The sequence below is a fragment of the Vanellus vanellus genome (assembly GCF_965231255.1).
Source record: "Vanellus vanellus genome assembly, chromosome: 29".
Classification (NCBI taxonomy): Eukaryota; Metazoa; Chordata; class Aves; order Charadriiformes; family Charadriidae; genus Vanellus; species Vanellus vanellus.
In genome coordinates this window covers 898,973-915,101 of record NC_138934.1, presented here as the reverse complement: position 1 = coordinate 915,101, position 16,129 = coordinate 898,973, and the positions used below count along the sequence as shown (strand labels likewise).

Genomic DNA, 16,129 nt, shown 5'->3' with positions numbered 1-16,129 from the left:
TGTGCTCCTCTGCCATGGCTTCCCCCAGACCTTGGATGGAGGCAAGACTCCCTCATTTCTTGACCGTCCAGGTGCGAGAATTGCACAACCCCACAACCTCAACTACTCAGCTGTCCTCCCTGGATGCATTTTGGGGCAGCCACAGAGCCCCATTTTCCTTGCCCCATGCCCCCAACCTGTGACCATCCCTTGGGGACCCAACTGTGAAGAACCTCCATTCTGAGGTTCTTGGAGCACAAAGCGTGGTCTTGCCTGGTAGCTCGCAGTTCTCCGCTGGCACGTCATGCCCAAGAGCGGATCCCAGTGCAGAGGGACCTCACTCTCAGCCTCGTCTCGGGGTCCATCAGGCTCCCAAACCAAGGGCAATGCCCCCAAAGCACCTGGGATGATGGGAGGGAGGCCAGGAGGCCCAACAAGCAGAGGTCCCAGTGGCAGGAGATGGCACCTGCCAAGGCAACTGCTGCCTTCCTTGCCAGAGATGGAAGTAAACACAGGTACATTGTGTCCAGTCCACTCTCCAGCTTCCCCAGGGATGAATGACATCTCCAAACCAGGGAAGGCACAGGACTAAAGGCTTTACCATATTTCTCCTCCTTCCTGTGATGATTCAGAGAGGCTGGAGAGCACCATCCCCAAATTAGGAGCAAAGTCAGAGCCAGGTCTGCATGGGGTCCATCACATCCAGAAATACACTGAAAGCCCCCCATGTGAGCCCCTGTGCTCCTCACCCCAGGCAAAGCTGTCCCCTAGATCCTACCAGAGAAACTCCAGGAGCTCACCAGGTGCCGGAGCAAACATCTCAAGGTGGATTGGAAAAGTTGGGCAGTGCCAGCATGAGATCACACCCCCAGGCCACGGCTGAAAGGGGAGCAGGGGGTCTGCAGGACATCCAAGCAGCACAAAATCTGAAATAATTTCTTCCAGCAGTGAGGCCATCCCTTTCCTTGCTAACTATCAAGCTGGTGTTGGTCATAAGGTCATCACGTGGTGACCTTATCCATCACTTGGTGACCATGCAATGCATGATCCCAGCACAGGAGAAAAGCTGAGATGGGCATCTCTGGGAGCGTTCACACTGGGGCTTGAACCACCAGAAATCACCCTCTCCCCCCAACTGAAATGAAGCAGATCACAAAGGTAAACCTCTCTTTGGCCTCCAGGATGCCACAGGCTAGAGATCCCATGGGGCAGGATGCCATGAAAGGCTGGGGCTTGTCCAACCATGAGGGCACAGAGAGTCTAGCTACCACCTTCCTAGTGCCACCTGAGATGACCTCAATCACCCCAGACACTCATAGGGGTGCTGGCATATAGGACATAGGGACTATAAGAGATACAAGCTCTCCTGGAAAAGGAGCTGAAGGTCAACTGGGTACCCCAGACCATCTCTGATGGCCTCAGCAGTTGAACGCAACCCCAGATCTCCATCAACTACTTGGAGCACTTGATTGGGCTGCTCCTACACAGGCAACATGCATCATCGGAGGTGCCCTCAGGTGGGCGAGACACCCACAGAGGCAAAAATGGGACATGGAAGAGACCTGGAGTAACCTAAATGATACTGGGTAGGCAAGCTAGCTCCTGCCACCAGCACCATCAGGTGTCCTTCAAATCCTATGTCCCCAGGTTTTTCCTTTTTTATGAGATTTCCCCCCTCTGCTCAGGACCAAGAGTTAAAGGTGAGGGTGAGTTCAGGTGGGATATGACCTAAAGGGAGCTGCCTCTGCTCTGCAGTTGGGGTGAAGGGGCCCCCACTACACAACATATATGATGTAGGTGCTTCATGGCCAATAAGACATCTCCAGCATCTCATCACAGAATCACAGAATGGTCACCCACCTTCTCAGGAAACACATGGACACAGCAGATCACAGGATGGGAACCTGCTGAGATGTGTCCACCACTGGCTGGGCTACAGAGGATGTTCAGGGACAGGCTCAACCCCAAAATCAAATCACAACCTCATGACCTGGAGCAACGTTTGGAAGAGGCAAGAGCTGCCCCAGTGCTGTCTCAAGGGCTGAAATAGGAGAAAGTTGGGAAGCTGTGGGGCAGGGGAAAGAACACCACGACCAGGAGGCCCACAGACATCTTTGCAAGGGGATCCCCCAGCCCAAATCCCAAACACATCTTGCTGGACTGTCCTGCAACCAACTTCTGCAGGGTACAGGCTCAGCAGTGCTGTGTGAGATCCACCTCACACCCAGGATTTGGTGGGTCTCTCCTTCCCACCTCTGCCAGCAACGTGCACCAGGTGACCTCCCACACACATCTGAAGGCTGCTGGGAGAAGATACTGGGTGGGAAGCAGGCGAGACCACCAAGGACTGTACCAGCACCAAAAGCTCACATCAAGACTCAGCCAGACATGGCTACGGACTGGAGGAGGCAATAAGACAGAGCCATCGTTAAATAACCATCCTGTAATTAGTGTGCAGAGCACTGAAGAGTGCACACATCCCACCCCTGCCCCTGTTCCCAGCGCTACAGGGACCATATGAAACGGGGGAATGAGGTGGGACCTGGGATCTCCAGGAGTCCAAGGGACGGCACAAGGGCACCAGTTTGGGCAAGGACAAGGTTCCTGTCTCGCCCTCGTGAGCAAAGGTCCGCGTGACACCCTCTGCCCAGCAGCCATCAGCCAAGGAGGGACAAATCCAGGCTCCAGCAGCAGCACAGGGGTAGCTCTGGGAAGCAAGAGAGGAGGATGAGGATGCAGAGGACTGGTGGTGTCTTGCTTGCCCGTACCCCATCCAGGTTCCAGGTTCCTGCCTGGAAAGTCCCAGGAGCAGCTGGAGGACTTAGAGCACTGGGCGTTGCGTGCTGAGGCTCCCAAAGTGGACGGCAACAATGTGTGTCATGCCCCCCTTTCTTCTGCTCCCTACCAGCCCCGCTAGCGTCCTGGGGCAGAAAAAAAAGGGGGCGATTAACCAGGTCATTAGCAGCAGCATGAGATATGGACGGGACACCTGAACACCAAAAGGCTTTAAGGGAAAAGGGAAGTGCTCACTCTTCCCCGTGATCCTTTCTGCTGCCTGTACCATTGTCGTACCTCTCTCCCAAAAACACAGGAAGGTCTGTCTCCTCCTGCAGGCAACAGCACACCCCGACTCCCTGGGAGCACCAGCTCAGGCTGAGCCATGCTCACTGGGATGACTGGGGAAGGGGTCTCGGGATGACTTGGGGAGTCTCAGCCCTCCTCCCCGCATGAGGGCAAAGCTGGGGGCTCCTGCCTGGCCACCATGAGCCACGGCATGCCTGCCAGGAGCTTGTAGCCACCCTGGCCCAAGGGCTTGGGGAGGGTCCTGCTGGGAACACCCCTTCACAAAGGGAGGAGAGCATGGCACAGGTCCAGGTTCGGCGAAGGCCCAGGAGAAACACCGCAGCTTTTCGGGGGTCCGCGCCAGTCCTTGAGCGCATGCACTGGGTCCCCCAGCCTGAGGCTCGTCTGTCATCAGTGGTGGCGTGTCGGCAGCACGCTTACGGCTGCCATGGCTTGGCAACACCGGAGCTGCGCCTACTGCAGTGGGGCTCAGCCATCACGGTGCACACGCTGGTGTTGCAGCAGGTTGGAGGGGTGAGCAAAGCCCTTGTCACAGACGCTGCACTTGTAGGGGGTCTCGCCTGTGTGCACCTTCTCGTGCACTGCCAGGTAGGCCAAGTCCTTGAAGAACTTGTGGCAGAAGCTGCACTTGTAGGGCCGCTCCTGGCTGTGCACGCGGTGGTGCTGGAGGAGCAAGGAGGGCCGGGCGAAGGCCTTCCCGCACACCTCGCACTTGTAAGGGCGTTCCCCCGTGTGCGCCCGCTCGTGGATCACCAGGTAGGACGACTGCTTGAAGGCCTTCCCGCAGGTTTTGCAGACGAAGGGGCGCTCGCCGGTGTGCACCCGTTCGTGGGAAGAGAGGGCGTTGGACTGCTTGAAGCCCTTGCCGCAGAGCGGGCAGATGAAGGGGCGGTCGCCCGTGTGCACCCGCTCGTGTACCTTGAGGCTATGCCCGTAGGTGAACTTCTTCCCGCAGACCCCGCAGACGTGGGGTTTGTCGTCGCAGTGCTGGCGCTGGTGGAGGAGAAGGGCGTTGGAGGTGGGGAAGTCTTTCCCGCAGTCAGCACACTTGAAGGGTTTCTCGGCGCAGTGGGTGAGCGCGTGGCGCTGCAGCTCGTAGGGGGTCTTGAAGCTTTTGGCGCAGCGGGGGCAGCGGAAGGGACGTTCGCCGCTGTGGATGCGCCGGTGCTCTTGGAGGTTGGAGGAGCGCTTGAAGCGCTTGCCACAGAGCTCACAGCGGAAGGGTCGTTCCTCCGTGTGGACCAGCCGGTGGCTTTTGAAGTCCGAGTGGCGCTTGAAGGAGGCCTGGCAGAGGTCACAGCGGAAGGGACGCTCCTCGTTGTGGACCACCTCGTGGCTGAAGAGCTCCCAGGCCCGCTTGAAGGCCTTCTCGCAGACGCCACACTGGAAGGGCTTCTCATCCACGATCACCTCACGAATCTCCAGCTCACCGACGCCGCTTGCTCCCCGCTTTGGGTGGGCCGGCAGCCCCACTGCCGCCTCCTCCAGCTCACCCACTGCACTCCCCAGCACCAGCTTGGCAGTGGAGTAGATACCACGCTCGTCAATCAGCTGTACAAAGTCCGGCTTGGGACGAGCATCGTCGGAAAGGGGCAGCTCAGGGGAGCAGGACCGAGACCGTCTCTCCTCCTCCTCTTCCTCGCTGCTCCGCGGCACCTCCTCCAGCCCGTTCTCCATCTCCCTCTGTCTGAAGTCACTTGTCCGGCCCCAGATCAACCGCAGCCTCTTCCCCCGGGAGGGTCCTGGCTCTTCGGTGCTCTCCCCCTGCCCCAGGGATGCAGGGACCCGGCTTGTCTCAGGCTTCAGGCACAGCCGGGGCTTCCGCCGGCACAGCCACAGCTCCTCCGGTGCCTGGTGGCACGGGGAAGCCCCCTCATCCTCACCCGTCTTCTGGCAGGGCCTGCCTGCACCCCGAGGGGCAAGAGAGCCTTGCCCGTGGCAGCACCGTCCTAAGCGGCGTGGAGAAGCTTGCCCCAGCCGGTCCGGGGAGCCTTCCCCCAGCTCTTCTCTTGGCTGCGCCCCAGCTGTGTCCTCCTCCTGCTCTTCTTCACCTTCAGGCCCATCTCCTTCAGAAAGCAGGGAGAGTCTCTGTGAAAAGGAGGGCTCACAGGCTGGAGGACCCAGCTGCCCTTCCATGGCAGGCCCTGCAAAAATGAGAAAGGAGAGAGCATGAGAGGGACAATAGGCCAGGGGCATGACCATGAGGGAGGAGGTGTGAAGCTGAATATATGGGTGGAAACAGCACAGAGAGAGGTCAGAGGAAGACAGAGATACACAGGGAGGGAGGGACGGTGAAGGAGTGGGGGGGGAAAGGGAGAGACAGATACTACAGAGTTTGTAAAACCTGGTGTCACTCAATGCCTTTCCCCTTCAGGGGATGGAGGTGATGGGCAGACCGAGCACCAGAGAAATGTCCCAGTCTGGCACTTTAAAAGCCTTTTTACCCATTAGCCTGTTATTTGCACCCAAAAGCAGCTGCTATTCATGGCAGAGAGCAATTCACTCAGAGATCCCCTGGGCTGGATTTGCTGCCCCCATTCAGGATACGGTACGTGGATCGGTTTAGCCAAGGGAGGGGAAGAAGGCTAAAGCACGATCCGTCTCCCGAAACCCCACATGAGATCACACCCTGCAAGGACCTGATGCACAGGCAAGAGCGACCAGCTAAAACAAGTTGCGTTTCATCACAAGCAGCTAAATTCAAGTGGTTTGTTCCAGCCTCCCATGTGTGGAGACATCCTGGTGAGAGGCAGTGGGGTGGAGGGGATGTCAGGAGCAGCAGATGCTTTAAGAGCCTCCAAACACCACATCGTACAGAGGAGAGCACTCCCACCGACCTGACATGGCAAGGGAGCTGCCACAAAGCCAGACATCAAACTGCCCTAAAGGCACCTGAGAAGGGAATCCCACAGGTGCGAACAAGGAAACGGCTGTCAGAGAATAAAAGGCAGAAGAGAGGAACGATGCGGGTTGGGAAGGCAGCGTGCCAAAGCCTCCCGAGGACCATTAAGTGCGGGAGACCTGCTGACGCGGCTAGACCCGCAAGAACCAATAAACTCAGGGCACAGAGACACCACCGAGTCTGCCCAAGGCCACTGGCCCATGCTGGCATCTGCAATGGGGGGTGTAATGGGGTATAGCTCAGTCACTGCTATGAACAGACGAGAGTTCGTGGGATTACAGATAGCCAGTGATGCGGCAGGGTCTTTCCAAGGGATTTCCCAAAACCCCTCCAGCACCCTGATATCAGTGCGAGCCCGCTGGAGCTGGGGATGGAGCTTCAACCAGGCAACAGCAAGGGAAGGCAAGGGGGTGAGTTACGAGTGAATGAGCTTAATGCTATTAATAACCACTCTGATCCCATTAAAGCTTAACGAGTAAAAGGTGCTCCAAGAAACTCTGCTCCTCGCCCACGCCTCCCACTCCCAGATGGGTCTCGAGGAGCAGAGAAAGGAATTCACAGACAAAGCGAGAATGTTTCCAGGTGGGATTTCATCTCACTGGCACAGAGCGAGTACCGTCAACCCCAAAAGTTGCAGGAGCACTGGGATGGGACACGCCGAAAAAGCAAAGCCAAGGAACCCCATGTTGAAAAGAGAGATGAAGGTAACAGTTGAAGATATTATGAACAGAAAAGGGTGAAGGGGACATCAAGCTGAATTAAACGAGAGGACTAGAAGTAGGAAAAGCCAATTAAAAAAACCCCAAACCAGCAGAAATCATTGTTTAGCCAAACTTAGATGAACGTTTTTGCCACCTGCTGAGGCACGTACTCACAAGATGCTCCCATCGTTGTTTAAATGGCTCAGCGCTGAGTCTTTACTGCACAAGTAACACTGGAAGCAAAGATAAAGGCTCATGATTACCCTCGCTCAGGGCACACTCGCCTTTCTGGGATGGATTTCTACTATTTCTTGGCCAGGATTCTCACCCGGAGGCTGTGGAGATCTTCCCTTCGGGTTGAGAGATCAGGGTGACACTGGGCAGGGGAATCAGAAAGCCCCCCAAAGCGGAGGGGAGAATGAACCTGCCATCTCAGATCCCCCTGTTCTCAAATCCAGGTGTTAAAAAGAGGGAATCGTCTGCATGGGTGGAAAGGGATGGCACAGAGTGGGCTGGGAGTGGGACACAGACATGCTGGGGCACAGCTCATGGGGAACACGAAGGAGGAGACTCGCACGAGCAGGTGGTGGAGAGTCCTGTTCTAGGTCTTTTGTTGGAAACATGCTTCCCCAGGTCCGAAAAAGCCAATTATAAGGGCTGCCTTTGCTGTCATCTGGACATCCAGCATGTCCTGACCAAGTCACCACATTGAATTCGTGCAGGATGATAAATTCGGTCTTTTCTGTCGCTCTTTGATGGCTGCAGTGAAGTCACCAAGAGGTTTTAGGGTTTCCCTACCTGTCGCAGTGTTGGGCATAGCTACATGGAAGCCCCTCAAGGGCAGGGCGACGTTAAACAGAAAAGGAGTGGAGCAAGACGCTGGATTTACTGAGGGGCAGGAGGGATCCACCACCACCGGCTGGTTTAAACTGAGGGGTTTCAGGGGAGTCTGCTCTCGGGGAAGTGCAGAGGCAGCGCCTGCAGACCTGGTGAGCCAGAGGAACAGAAAGAGGCAAAGCAAGAAAAGCACAAGGGTGGCAAGGAGACGTATTTGGGGGAAAAAAACAGCAAGCGTCCACCAGAGCAGAGCTTCTACGTGACAAAGCAGAGAGGATTTGGTGGGGGTTCAGCCCAACAAAGGCCCCCCAAAAGCTTACGTGCTCCTAAAACGCAGCAGGAGAGGTATTCCCCGGGCGGTCAGTGCCGCAGCAGAGCCAAACCCTAGGGAAAAGGGCTTTGGCGAAGACAGGACGATGATGAGTTGCCATTTCGGAGAGAGTCATGGGGTGACCGGTCCTACCCGCGGAGTGAGAGTCAGCTCTAAATAAAAGCGAGAAAATAAGTTGGGAAGGGGAAAAAAGACTAATTTCAGTGGAGGGCTGGGGCAGGAGCGAAGAGGCAGCGATGGAGGAATTTGTAGCAGTAGAAAAAGGCTCCAACCACCACTATGTAGGAGCCACTGGGACAAAAATACACAGTTTGTGTCATCCTCCAGTAGCGTCAGCGATGCCCCCAGCATCCCCAGTGTCCCTGGGATGACCAGGGCCAGCACCCAGCTCAGTCCCTCACCTCTTTTCCACCTGCCAACCCCCCCCAGATACTCCCAGTATGGCCCAGTTTTCCCCCAGTATCAACAAGGATCCTCCCTGCATACCCTGATATCATCCCCCCCAAGAACACCACAACCCCTCCCAGCATGTCCCAGTCCTCCCCCCAGTATCACCCAGACACTCCCATTGCATCCCCCTCCCAAAACTCATTACAACCAGAACCTCCCGGTACACCCCAGCCCCCCCCAGTATCAACCAGACCGTCTCATCTCATTCCCAATCCCCATTACAACCAGATCTGTCCCCAGTATGTCCCAATCCCCTCAGCATGACCAGACCCTCTCATCTCACTGCCCCCTGACCTTGCTGTTACACCCAGACTCCCCTAGTACACCCCATTCCCTCCCAGTATCAACCAGACCCTCTCATCTCATCGCCTACTCCCGTAACAACCAGACCCCTCGTGTGCCCCAATCCCTCCCACTATCAACCAGACCCCCTATTCTCTGTGATCCAACACCTCCATTAAAACCACACCCTCCCAGTATGCCCCAGTCCCCCCAGTATCAACCAGACCCCCTCTTCTCACTGCCCTCCCCCACCCCCATTAGAACCAGATGCTCCAGCATGTTCCAGTCTTCCCAGTATCAGCCAGACTCTCTCATCTCATCCCCCACTCCCATTACAACCAGACCCCCCTAGCACATCCCAGTCCCTCCCAGTATCAACCAGACACTCATCTTACTGCCCTCCCCCCTGCCATTCCAACCAGCCCACCCCAGTATGCCCCAGCCCTTCCCAGTATCAACCAGACCTTCTTATCTCATTGCCCTCCCGCCCACCATTACAAGCACACACCCCCAGCATGTCCCAGTCTTCCCAGTATCAACCAGTCTCCCATCTCATCCCCCACTCTGGTTACAAGCAGACCCCCAGTATTCCCCAATGCCTCCCAGTATTAACCAGGTCCCCTCATCTCTGTGCTCCACCACCTCCATTATAAGCACATTCTCCCAGCATATCTCAGTCCCCCCAGTATCAACCAGACACTGTCATCTGACTGCTGTCCCCCCTACTGTTACAACCAGATCTCCCCAGCATGTCCCAGTCCCCCCCAGGATCAACCAGACCCTCCCATCTCACTGTCCCCCCCCCCCCAGTATTACAACCAGCCCCCTCCCAGCACGTCCCGGTCTTCCCAGTGTCAAGTAGACTCTCCCATCTCATCCCCCGCTCCTGTTACAACCATACCCCCCAGCACACCCCAATCCCTCCCAGTATCAACCAGATCCCCTAAACTTACTGCCCCCCCAATTAAGACCAGGTCCTCCCAGCACACCCCAGGATCAACCAGACCCTCCCATCTCACTGCTCTCCCCCCTACCATTACAGCCAGACCCCCCCAGTATGCCCCAGTCCCCTCCCAGTATAAACCAGACCCTCTCATCTCACTGCCTTCCCCCTTATCGTTACAGTCAGACACCCACAATATACACCAGTCCCCCCCGGGATCAACCAGACCCTCCCATCTCACTGCTCTCCCCCCACCATTACAGCCAGACCGCCCCCAGCATGTCCCAGTCCCCTCCCAGTATCCACATGGGCCCTCCCATCGCATCCTCTCCCCCACCCCATTCCAACCAGCCCCCTTCCATGACGTCCCAGTATTCCCAGTAACAACCAGACCCTCCTTGCTATCAATTCCCCCCCCCCACCCCGGCTGGTACCAGGACACCCCCCACACCCCAGGCTCCCCGCCCCGGCCCCGTATCGCGGTGGATGTTCCCAGCCCGCCCGCTCCCCGCGGGGGATGCCACAGCCCGTGACGGCGCGGCCGGTTCCCTCCTTTCCCCGGTAGTGCCGCCCCTTAGCTTAGCTTAGCTCAGCTCAGCTCACCGAGCCGGGCCCTCCCGCCGCGGCCGCTCAGCCCTGCCGGTACCGCGGCCCAACACCTCCCCCAGCACCGCTTCCGGCCGCGCTCGGGCGCTGCGCCGCAACGCCACTTCCGGGGGCGGGGCGGAGGAGGGGGGGGACGGTGGCGGATTGCGCATGCGCGCGGCGCGGAGCGGCGCGGCGCTGCGGCGGGGGCGCATGCGCGGGAGGGGGCCGGTGCCGCGGTAGGGGCTGCGCGCATGCGTGGGGCCGCGGCGTGCGGTGCGTACGGGGACATCCGTGGGCGTGTGGGGACACGTGTGTGCACGGCAGGGACGGGCCTGGGGCACGGGTGTGGGCATGGGGACACGCGCGGGCGTGTGGGAACACGTGTGTGCACCGCAGGGACCTGCCTGCAGGGTGTTTGTGGGCGTGGGGACACGCGTGGGCATGTGGGGACATGCGTGGAGCACGTGTGTGTGCGTGGGGACACGTGTGTGCATGGTAGGGAGGTGCGTGGAGCACATGTGTGGGCGTGGGGACACGCGTGGGTGTGTGGGGACACGCGTGTGCACCGCAGGGACCTGCCTGCAGCGTGTGTGTGGGCGTGGGGACACGTGTGTGCATGGTAGGGAGGTGTGTGGAGCACGTGTGTGGGCGTGGGGACACGCGCGGGTGTGTGGGGACACGCGTGTGCACCGCAGGGACCTGCCTGCAGCGTGTGTGTGGGCGTGGGGACACGCGTGGGCATGGTAGGGAGGTGTGTGGAGCACGTGTGTGGGCGTGGGGACACGCGCGGGTGTGTGGGGACACGCGTGTGCACCGCAGGGACCTGCCTGCAGCGTGTGTGTGGGCGTGGGGACACGCGTGGGTGTGTGGGGACACGCGTGTGCACCGCAGGGACCTGCCTGCAGCGTGTGTGTGGGCGTGGGGACACGCGTGGGCATGGTAGGGAGCTGTGTGGAGCACGTGTGTGGGCGTGGGGACACGCGTGTGCACCGCAGGGACCTGCCTGCAGCGTGTGTGTGGGCGTGGGGTCACGCGTGGGTGTGTGGGGACACGCGTGTGCACCGCAGGGACCTGCCTGCAGCGTGTGTTTGGGCGTGGGGACACGCGTGGGCATGGTAGGGAGGTGTGTGGAGCACGTGTGTGGGCGTGGGGACACGCGCGGGTGTGTGGGGACACGCGTGTGCACCGCAGGGACCTGCCTGCAGCATGTGTGTGGGCGTGGGGACACGCGTGGGTGTGTGGGGACACGCGTGTGCACTGCAGGGACCTGCCTGCAGCATGTGTGTGGGCGTGGGGACACACGTGGGTGTGTGGGGACACGCGTGTGCACTGCAGGGACCTGTCTGCAGCGTGTGTGTGGGCGTGGGGACACGCGTGGGTTTGTGGGGACACGCGTGTGCACTGCAGGGACCTGTCTGCAGCGTGTGTGTGGGCGTGGGGACACGCGTGGGCATGGTAGGGAGGTGTGTAGAGCACGTGTGTGGGCGTGGGGACACGCGTGGGCGTGTGGGGACACGCGTGTGCACTGCAGGGACCTGCTTGCAGCGTGTGTGTGGGCGTGGGGACACGCGTGGGCGTGTGGGGACACGCGTGTGCACCGCAGGGACCTGCCTGCAGCGCGTGTGTGGGCGTGGGGACACGCGTGGGTGTGTGGGGACACGCGTGGGTGTGTGGGGACACACGTGTGCACCGCAGGGACCTGTCTGCAGCATGTGTGTGGGCATGGGGACACGCGTGGGCGTGTGGGGACACGCGTGTGCACCGCAGGGACCTGCCTGCAGCGTGTGTGTGGGCGTGGGGACACGCGTGGGTGTGTGGGGACACGCGTGTGCACCGCAGGGACCTGTCTGCAGCATGTGTGTGGGCATGGGGACACGCGTGGGCGTGTGGGGACACGCGTGTGCACCGCAGGGACCTGTCTGCGGCGTGTGTGTGGGCGTGGGGACACGCGTGGGCGTGTGGGGACACGCGTGTGCACCGCAGGGACCTGTCTGCAGCGTGTGTGTGGGCGTGGGGACACACGTGGGTGTGTGGGGACACGCGTGTGCACCGCAGGGACCTGTCTGCAGCGTGTGTGTGGGCGTGGGGACACACGTGGGTGTGTGGGGACACGCGTGTGCACCGCAGGGACCTGTCTGCAGCGTGTGTGTGGGCATGGGGACATGCGTGTGCACCGCAGGGACCTGCCTGCAGCGTGTGTGTGGGCATGGGGACACGCGTGGAGCATGTGTGTGTGCGTGGGGACATGTGTGTGCATGGCAGGGAGGTGCGTGGAGCATGTGTGTGGGCGCGGGGACACACGTGTGCAATGCAGGGTCATGCATGGAGCACATCTGTGGGCGTGGGGACACGCCTGTGGGTGTGGGGACACGTGCGTGCAGTACAGGTAAATGTCTTGGGCGTGTGTGTGGGCGTGGGGACACGCGTGGGCATGGTAGGAAGGTGCGTGGAGCACATGTGTGGGCGTGGGGACACGCGTGGGTGTGTGGGGACACGCGTGTGCACCGCAGGGACCTGTCTGCAGCGTGTGTGTGGGCGTGGGGACACTCGTGGGTGTGTGGGGACACGCGTGTGCACCGCAGGGACCTGTCTGCAGCATGTGTGTGGGCGTGGGGACACGCGTGGGCATGGTAGGGAGGTGTGTGGAGCATGTGTGTGGGCGTGGGGACACGCGTGGGTGTGTGGGGACACGCGTGTGCACCGCAGGGACCTGTCTGCAGCGTGTGTGTGGGCGTGGGGACACGCGCGGGTGTGTGGGGACACGCATGTGCACTGCAGGGACCTGTCTGCAGCGTGTGTGTGGGCGTGGGGACACGCGTGGGTGTGTGGGGACACGCGTGTGCACTGCAGGGACCTGTCTGTAGCGTGTGTGTGGGCGTGGGGACACGCGTGGGCATGGTAGGGAGGTGTGTAGAGCACGTGTGTGGGCGTGGGGACACGCGTGGGCGTGTGGGGACACGCGTGTGCACTGCAGGGACCTGCTTGCAGCGTGTGTGTGGGCGTGGGGACACGCGTGGGCGTGTGGGGACACGCGTGTGCACCGCAGGGACCTGCCTGCAGCGCGTGTGTGGGCGTGGGGACACGCGTGGGTGTGTGGGGACACGCGTGGGTGTGTGGGGACACACGTGTGCACCGCAGGGACCTGTCTGCAGCATGTGTGTGGGCATGGGGACACGCGTGGGCGTGTGGGGACACGCGTGTGCACTGCAGGGACCTGTCTGCAGCGTGTGTGTGGGCATGGGGACACGCGTAGGTGTGTGGGGACACACGTGTTCACCGCAGGGACCTGTCTGCAGCGTGTGTGTGGGCGTGGGGACACGCGTGGAGCATGTGTGTGTGCGTGGGGACATGTGTGTGCATGGCAGGGAGGTGCGTGGAGCATGTGTGTGGGCGTGGGGACACGTGTGTGCGTGCGGGGACACACGTGTGCAATGCAGGGTCATGCATGGAGCACATCTGTGGGCGTGGGGACACGCCTGTGGGTGTGGGGACACGTGCGTGCAGTACAGGTAAATGTCTTGGCCGTGTGTGTGGGCTTGGGGACACGTGTGTGCAATGCAGGGGCATTCCGGGAGCACGTGTGTGGGCACAGAGACACGCATGTGCATGCGGGGACACGTGTGCAAGGCAGGACTGTGCCTAGAGCATGAGTGTGCACATGGGGACACGCGTGCGGATGTGGGGACACGTGTGCAGTGCAGGGACATGCTTGGAGCACGTGTGTGCGCATGGGGACACACGTGTGGATGTGGGGAGATGCATGTACGATGAAGGCACATGCCTGGAGCACACGCGTGCACATTTGGACATGCGTGTGCATTTAGGGACGCACATGTGCAATTCAGGGATGTGCCTGGTGCATGTGTGTGTGCATAGGGACACGTGTGTACACATGGGGACACGTGTGCATGGCAGGGATCTCCCTGGAGTACGTGTGTGGGCATGGAGACACGTGTGAACGTGGGGACGTGTGTGTGTACAACAGAGATGTTTCTGGAGCACATGTGTGCACATGGGACCGTGCGTGTGCATGTGGGGACACGTGTGTGCAATGCACATACCTGGAGTATGCGTGTGGACATGGAGACGTGTGCATGTGGGGACACGTGTGTGGACAGCAGGGATGTGCCTGGAGCACGTGAGTGGGTGTGGGGGGGACACATGTGCACGTGGGGACACACGTGTGCGACGCAGGGACGTGCCTGCACCGTGTGTGTGCATAGCCACACGCATGTGGGGACAGACGTGTGCAATGCATGGACACTCCTGGGGCGTGTGTGGGTGCGGGGACACGCGTGTGCATGGCAGGGACGCTCCTGGAGCGCGTGTGTGCAGTGAGAGGGCCCTCATGGAGCAAGGCCAAGGCCGGCTGAAGGTGCTGGTCCAGGGACACCAGGCTGCTCCTGTCCTTGGCCGGCGTGGGGACACACACGCGGAGGGGGAGGACACGCAGAACGGATCCCCGGAATGACCCCGAGGGAGATGGAGTCCAATCATGGAATCACCGAAGGGTTTGGGTGGAAAGGGACCATTAAAGGCCGTCTCATCCAAACCCCCTGCCATGGGCAGGGGCATCTTCAACTGGATCTGGTGGCTCAGAGCCCTGTCCAACCTGGCCTGGGATGTGTCGGGGGACGGGGCAGCCACCACCTCTCTGGGGAACCTGGGCCAGAGTCTCACCACCCTCAATGTAGAAGGGAGATGCATAACCCCGCTGCGTCCAGCCCCGGGACCCGAAGGGTTCATGTTGTTGGGTCACCACCCTGCTTGATAGGACAAGGGGGAATGGCTTCCAGCAGGAAGAGGGGAGATTTAGATTAGATATCCGGAAGAAATTTTTCACTCTGACGGTGGTGAGACACTGGCGCAGGTTGCCCAGAGAAGTTGTGGAGGCTCCATCTGTGGAGGTGTTCAAGCCAGGTTGGACAGAGCTTTGAGCAACCTGGGCTGGTGGGAGATGTCCCTGCGCAGGGCAGGGGGGTGGAACGAGATGGTCTTTACGGTCCCTTCCAACCTAAAACAGGCTATGAGTCTGTGATCCTGACCAAACTGGTTCTATGGTGATCACGACTGGGAAGCTCTGTGATGTTCCTACCACCCAACCCTACGTCCACCTCCCAACGTGACAATGCAAGAGGCCTCAAGATAAACCAATAACAGAGATAATCACCATCAGCCCTTAGCAAACATCCTCAAAGAGCTCAAATAGAATCATAGAATGGTTTGGGTTGGAAGGGACCTTAAAGATCATCTCATTCCACCCCCCCTGCCATGGGCGGGGACACATCCCGCCAGCCCAGGTTGCTCCAAGCCCCCTCCAACCTGGTCTTGAACACCTCCAGGGATGGGACAGCCACAGCTTCTCTGGGCAACCTGCGCCAGGGGCTCGCCACCACCCTCGCCCATGGTTTGAAAGAGCTGTGAGTGATTGAAAGGCCCCACAGATGATGCAGCTCTTCGACTTGGGTTTGGCAAGAGGCAAAGCAGACAAGGAGATAGAAAGCCACTTGGAGCTGCACCAAGAAACAAAACGCAGGAGCTGGTTGAAAAGCTGTATTTCAAAAAATAAAATTTAAAAATAGAAAAAAAAAAAAAAAGACAAACAGAGGTTGCAAATAAACACAGGTGAAGGAGGTCCTTGGAGGTGCCTGGTGCAATCAACCCACATATCTCCATGTCTCCCCAGGTTGCTTGGACCTTCTCATGCTGCAATGCAATCTGCTTCCTGGTTGGGACCTTGGGAAGGATTTGGTTTGGGGCAGCTGGTGGAGGTTAAAGGCACGATGACATGGTGACATGGACCTCTTTGAGGTCCCAATGGAGGACCATCACGCTAACCAGCCTGGACGGCTGCACCTATTAGGTACCTAAAAGTTGCCATATTCCCTTTATGTTCAGTGGGGAAGGGCAGGGAATCATGTCCCCAAGGCATCTGATGTTCCTCATAATTCCATCTGGACATCTTGCTGCTCCCCATCACCTATGAGCACCACCTGGTGCCTCCAGAGATTCATAGAATCATAAAGTGGTTT

General features: G+C 59.4%; 1 protein-coding gene and 1 long non-coding RNA gene across 2 annotated transcripts in view; both read right to left on the bottom strand.

Annotated features, from left to right (window-relative positions):
* Positions 1 to 16,129, bottom strand: part of LOC309682475 (uncharacterized protein) — a gene marked incomplete at its 5' end in the record, with an annotated part of 129,641 nt that overhangs the window by 74,557 nt on the left and 38,955 nt on the right. The window lies entirely within an intron of this gene.
* Positions 4,985 to 10,173, bottom strand: LOC309682480. Its single transcript, XR_014270117.1, has 3 exons — positions 10,113 to 10,173; positions 7,824 to 7,986; positions 4,985 to 5,207 (listed from the first exon to the last, which is right to left on the bottom strand). It is a non-coding gene; the product is annotated as an uncharacterized lncRNA (long non-coding RNA).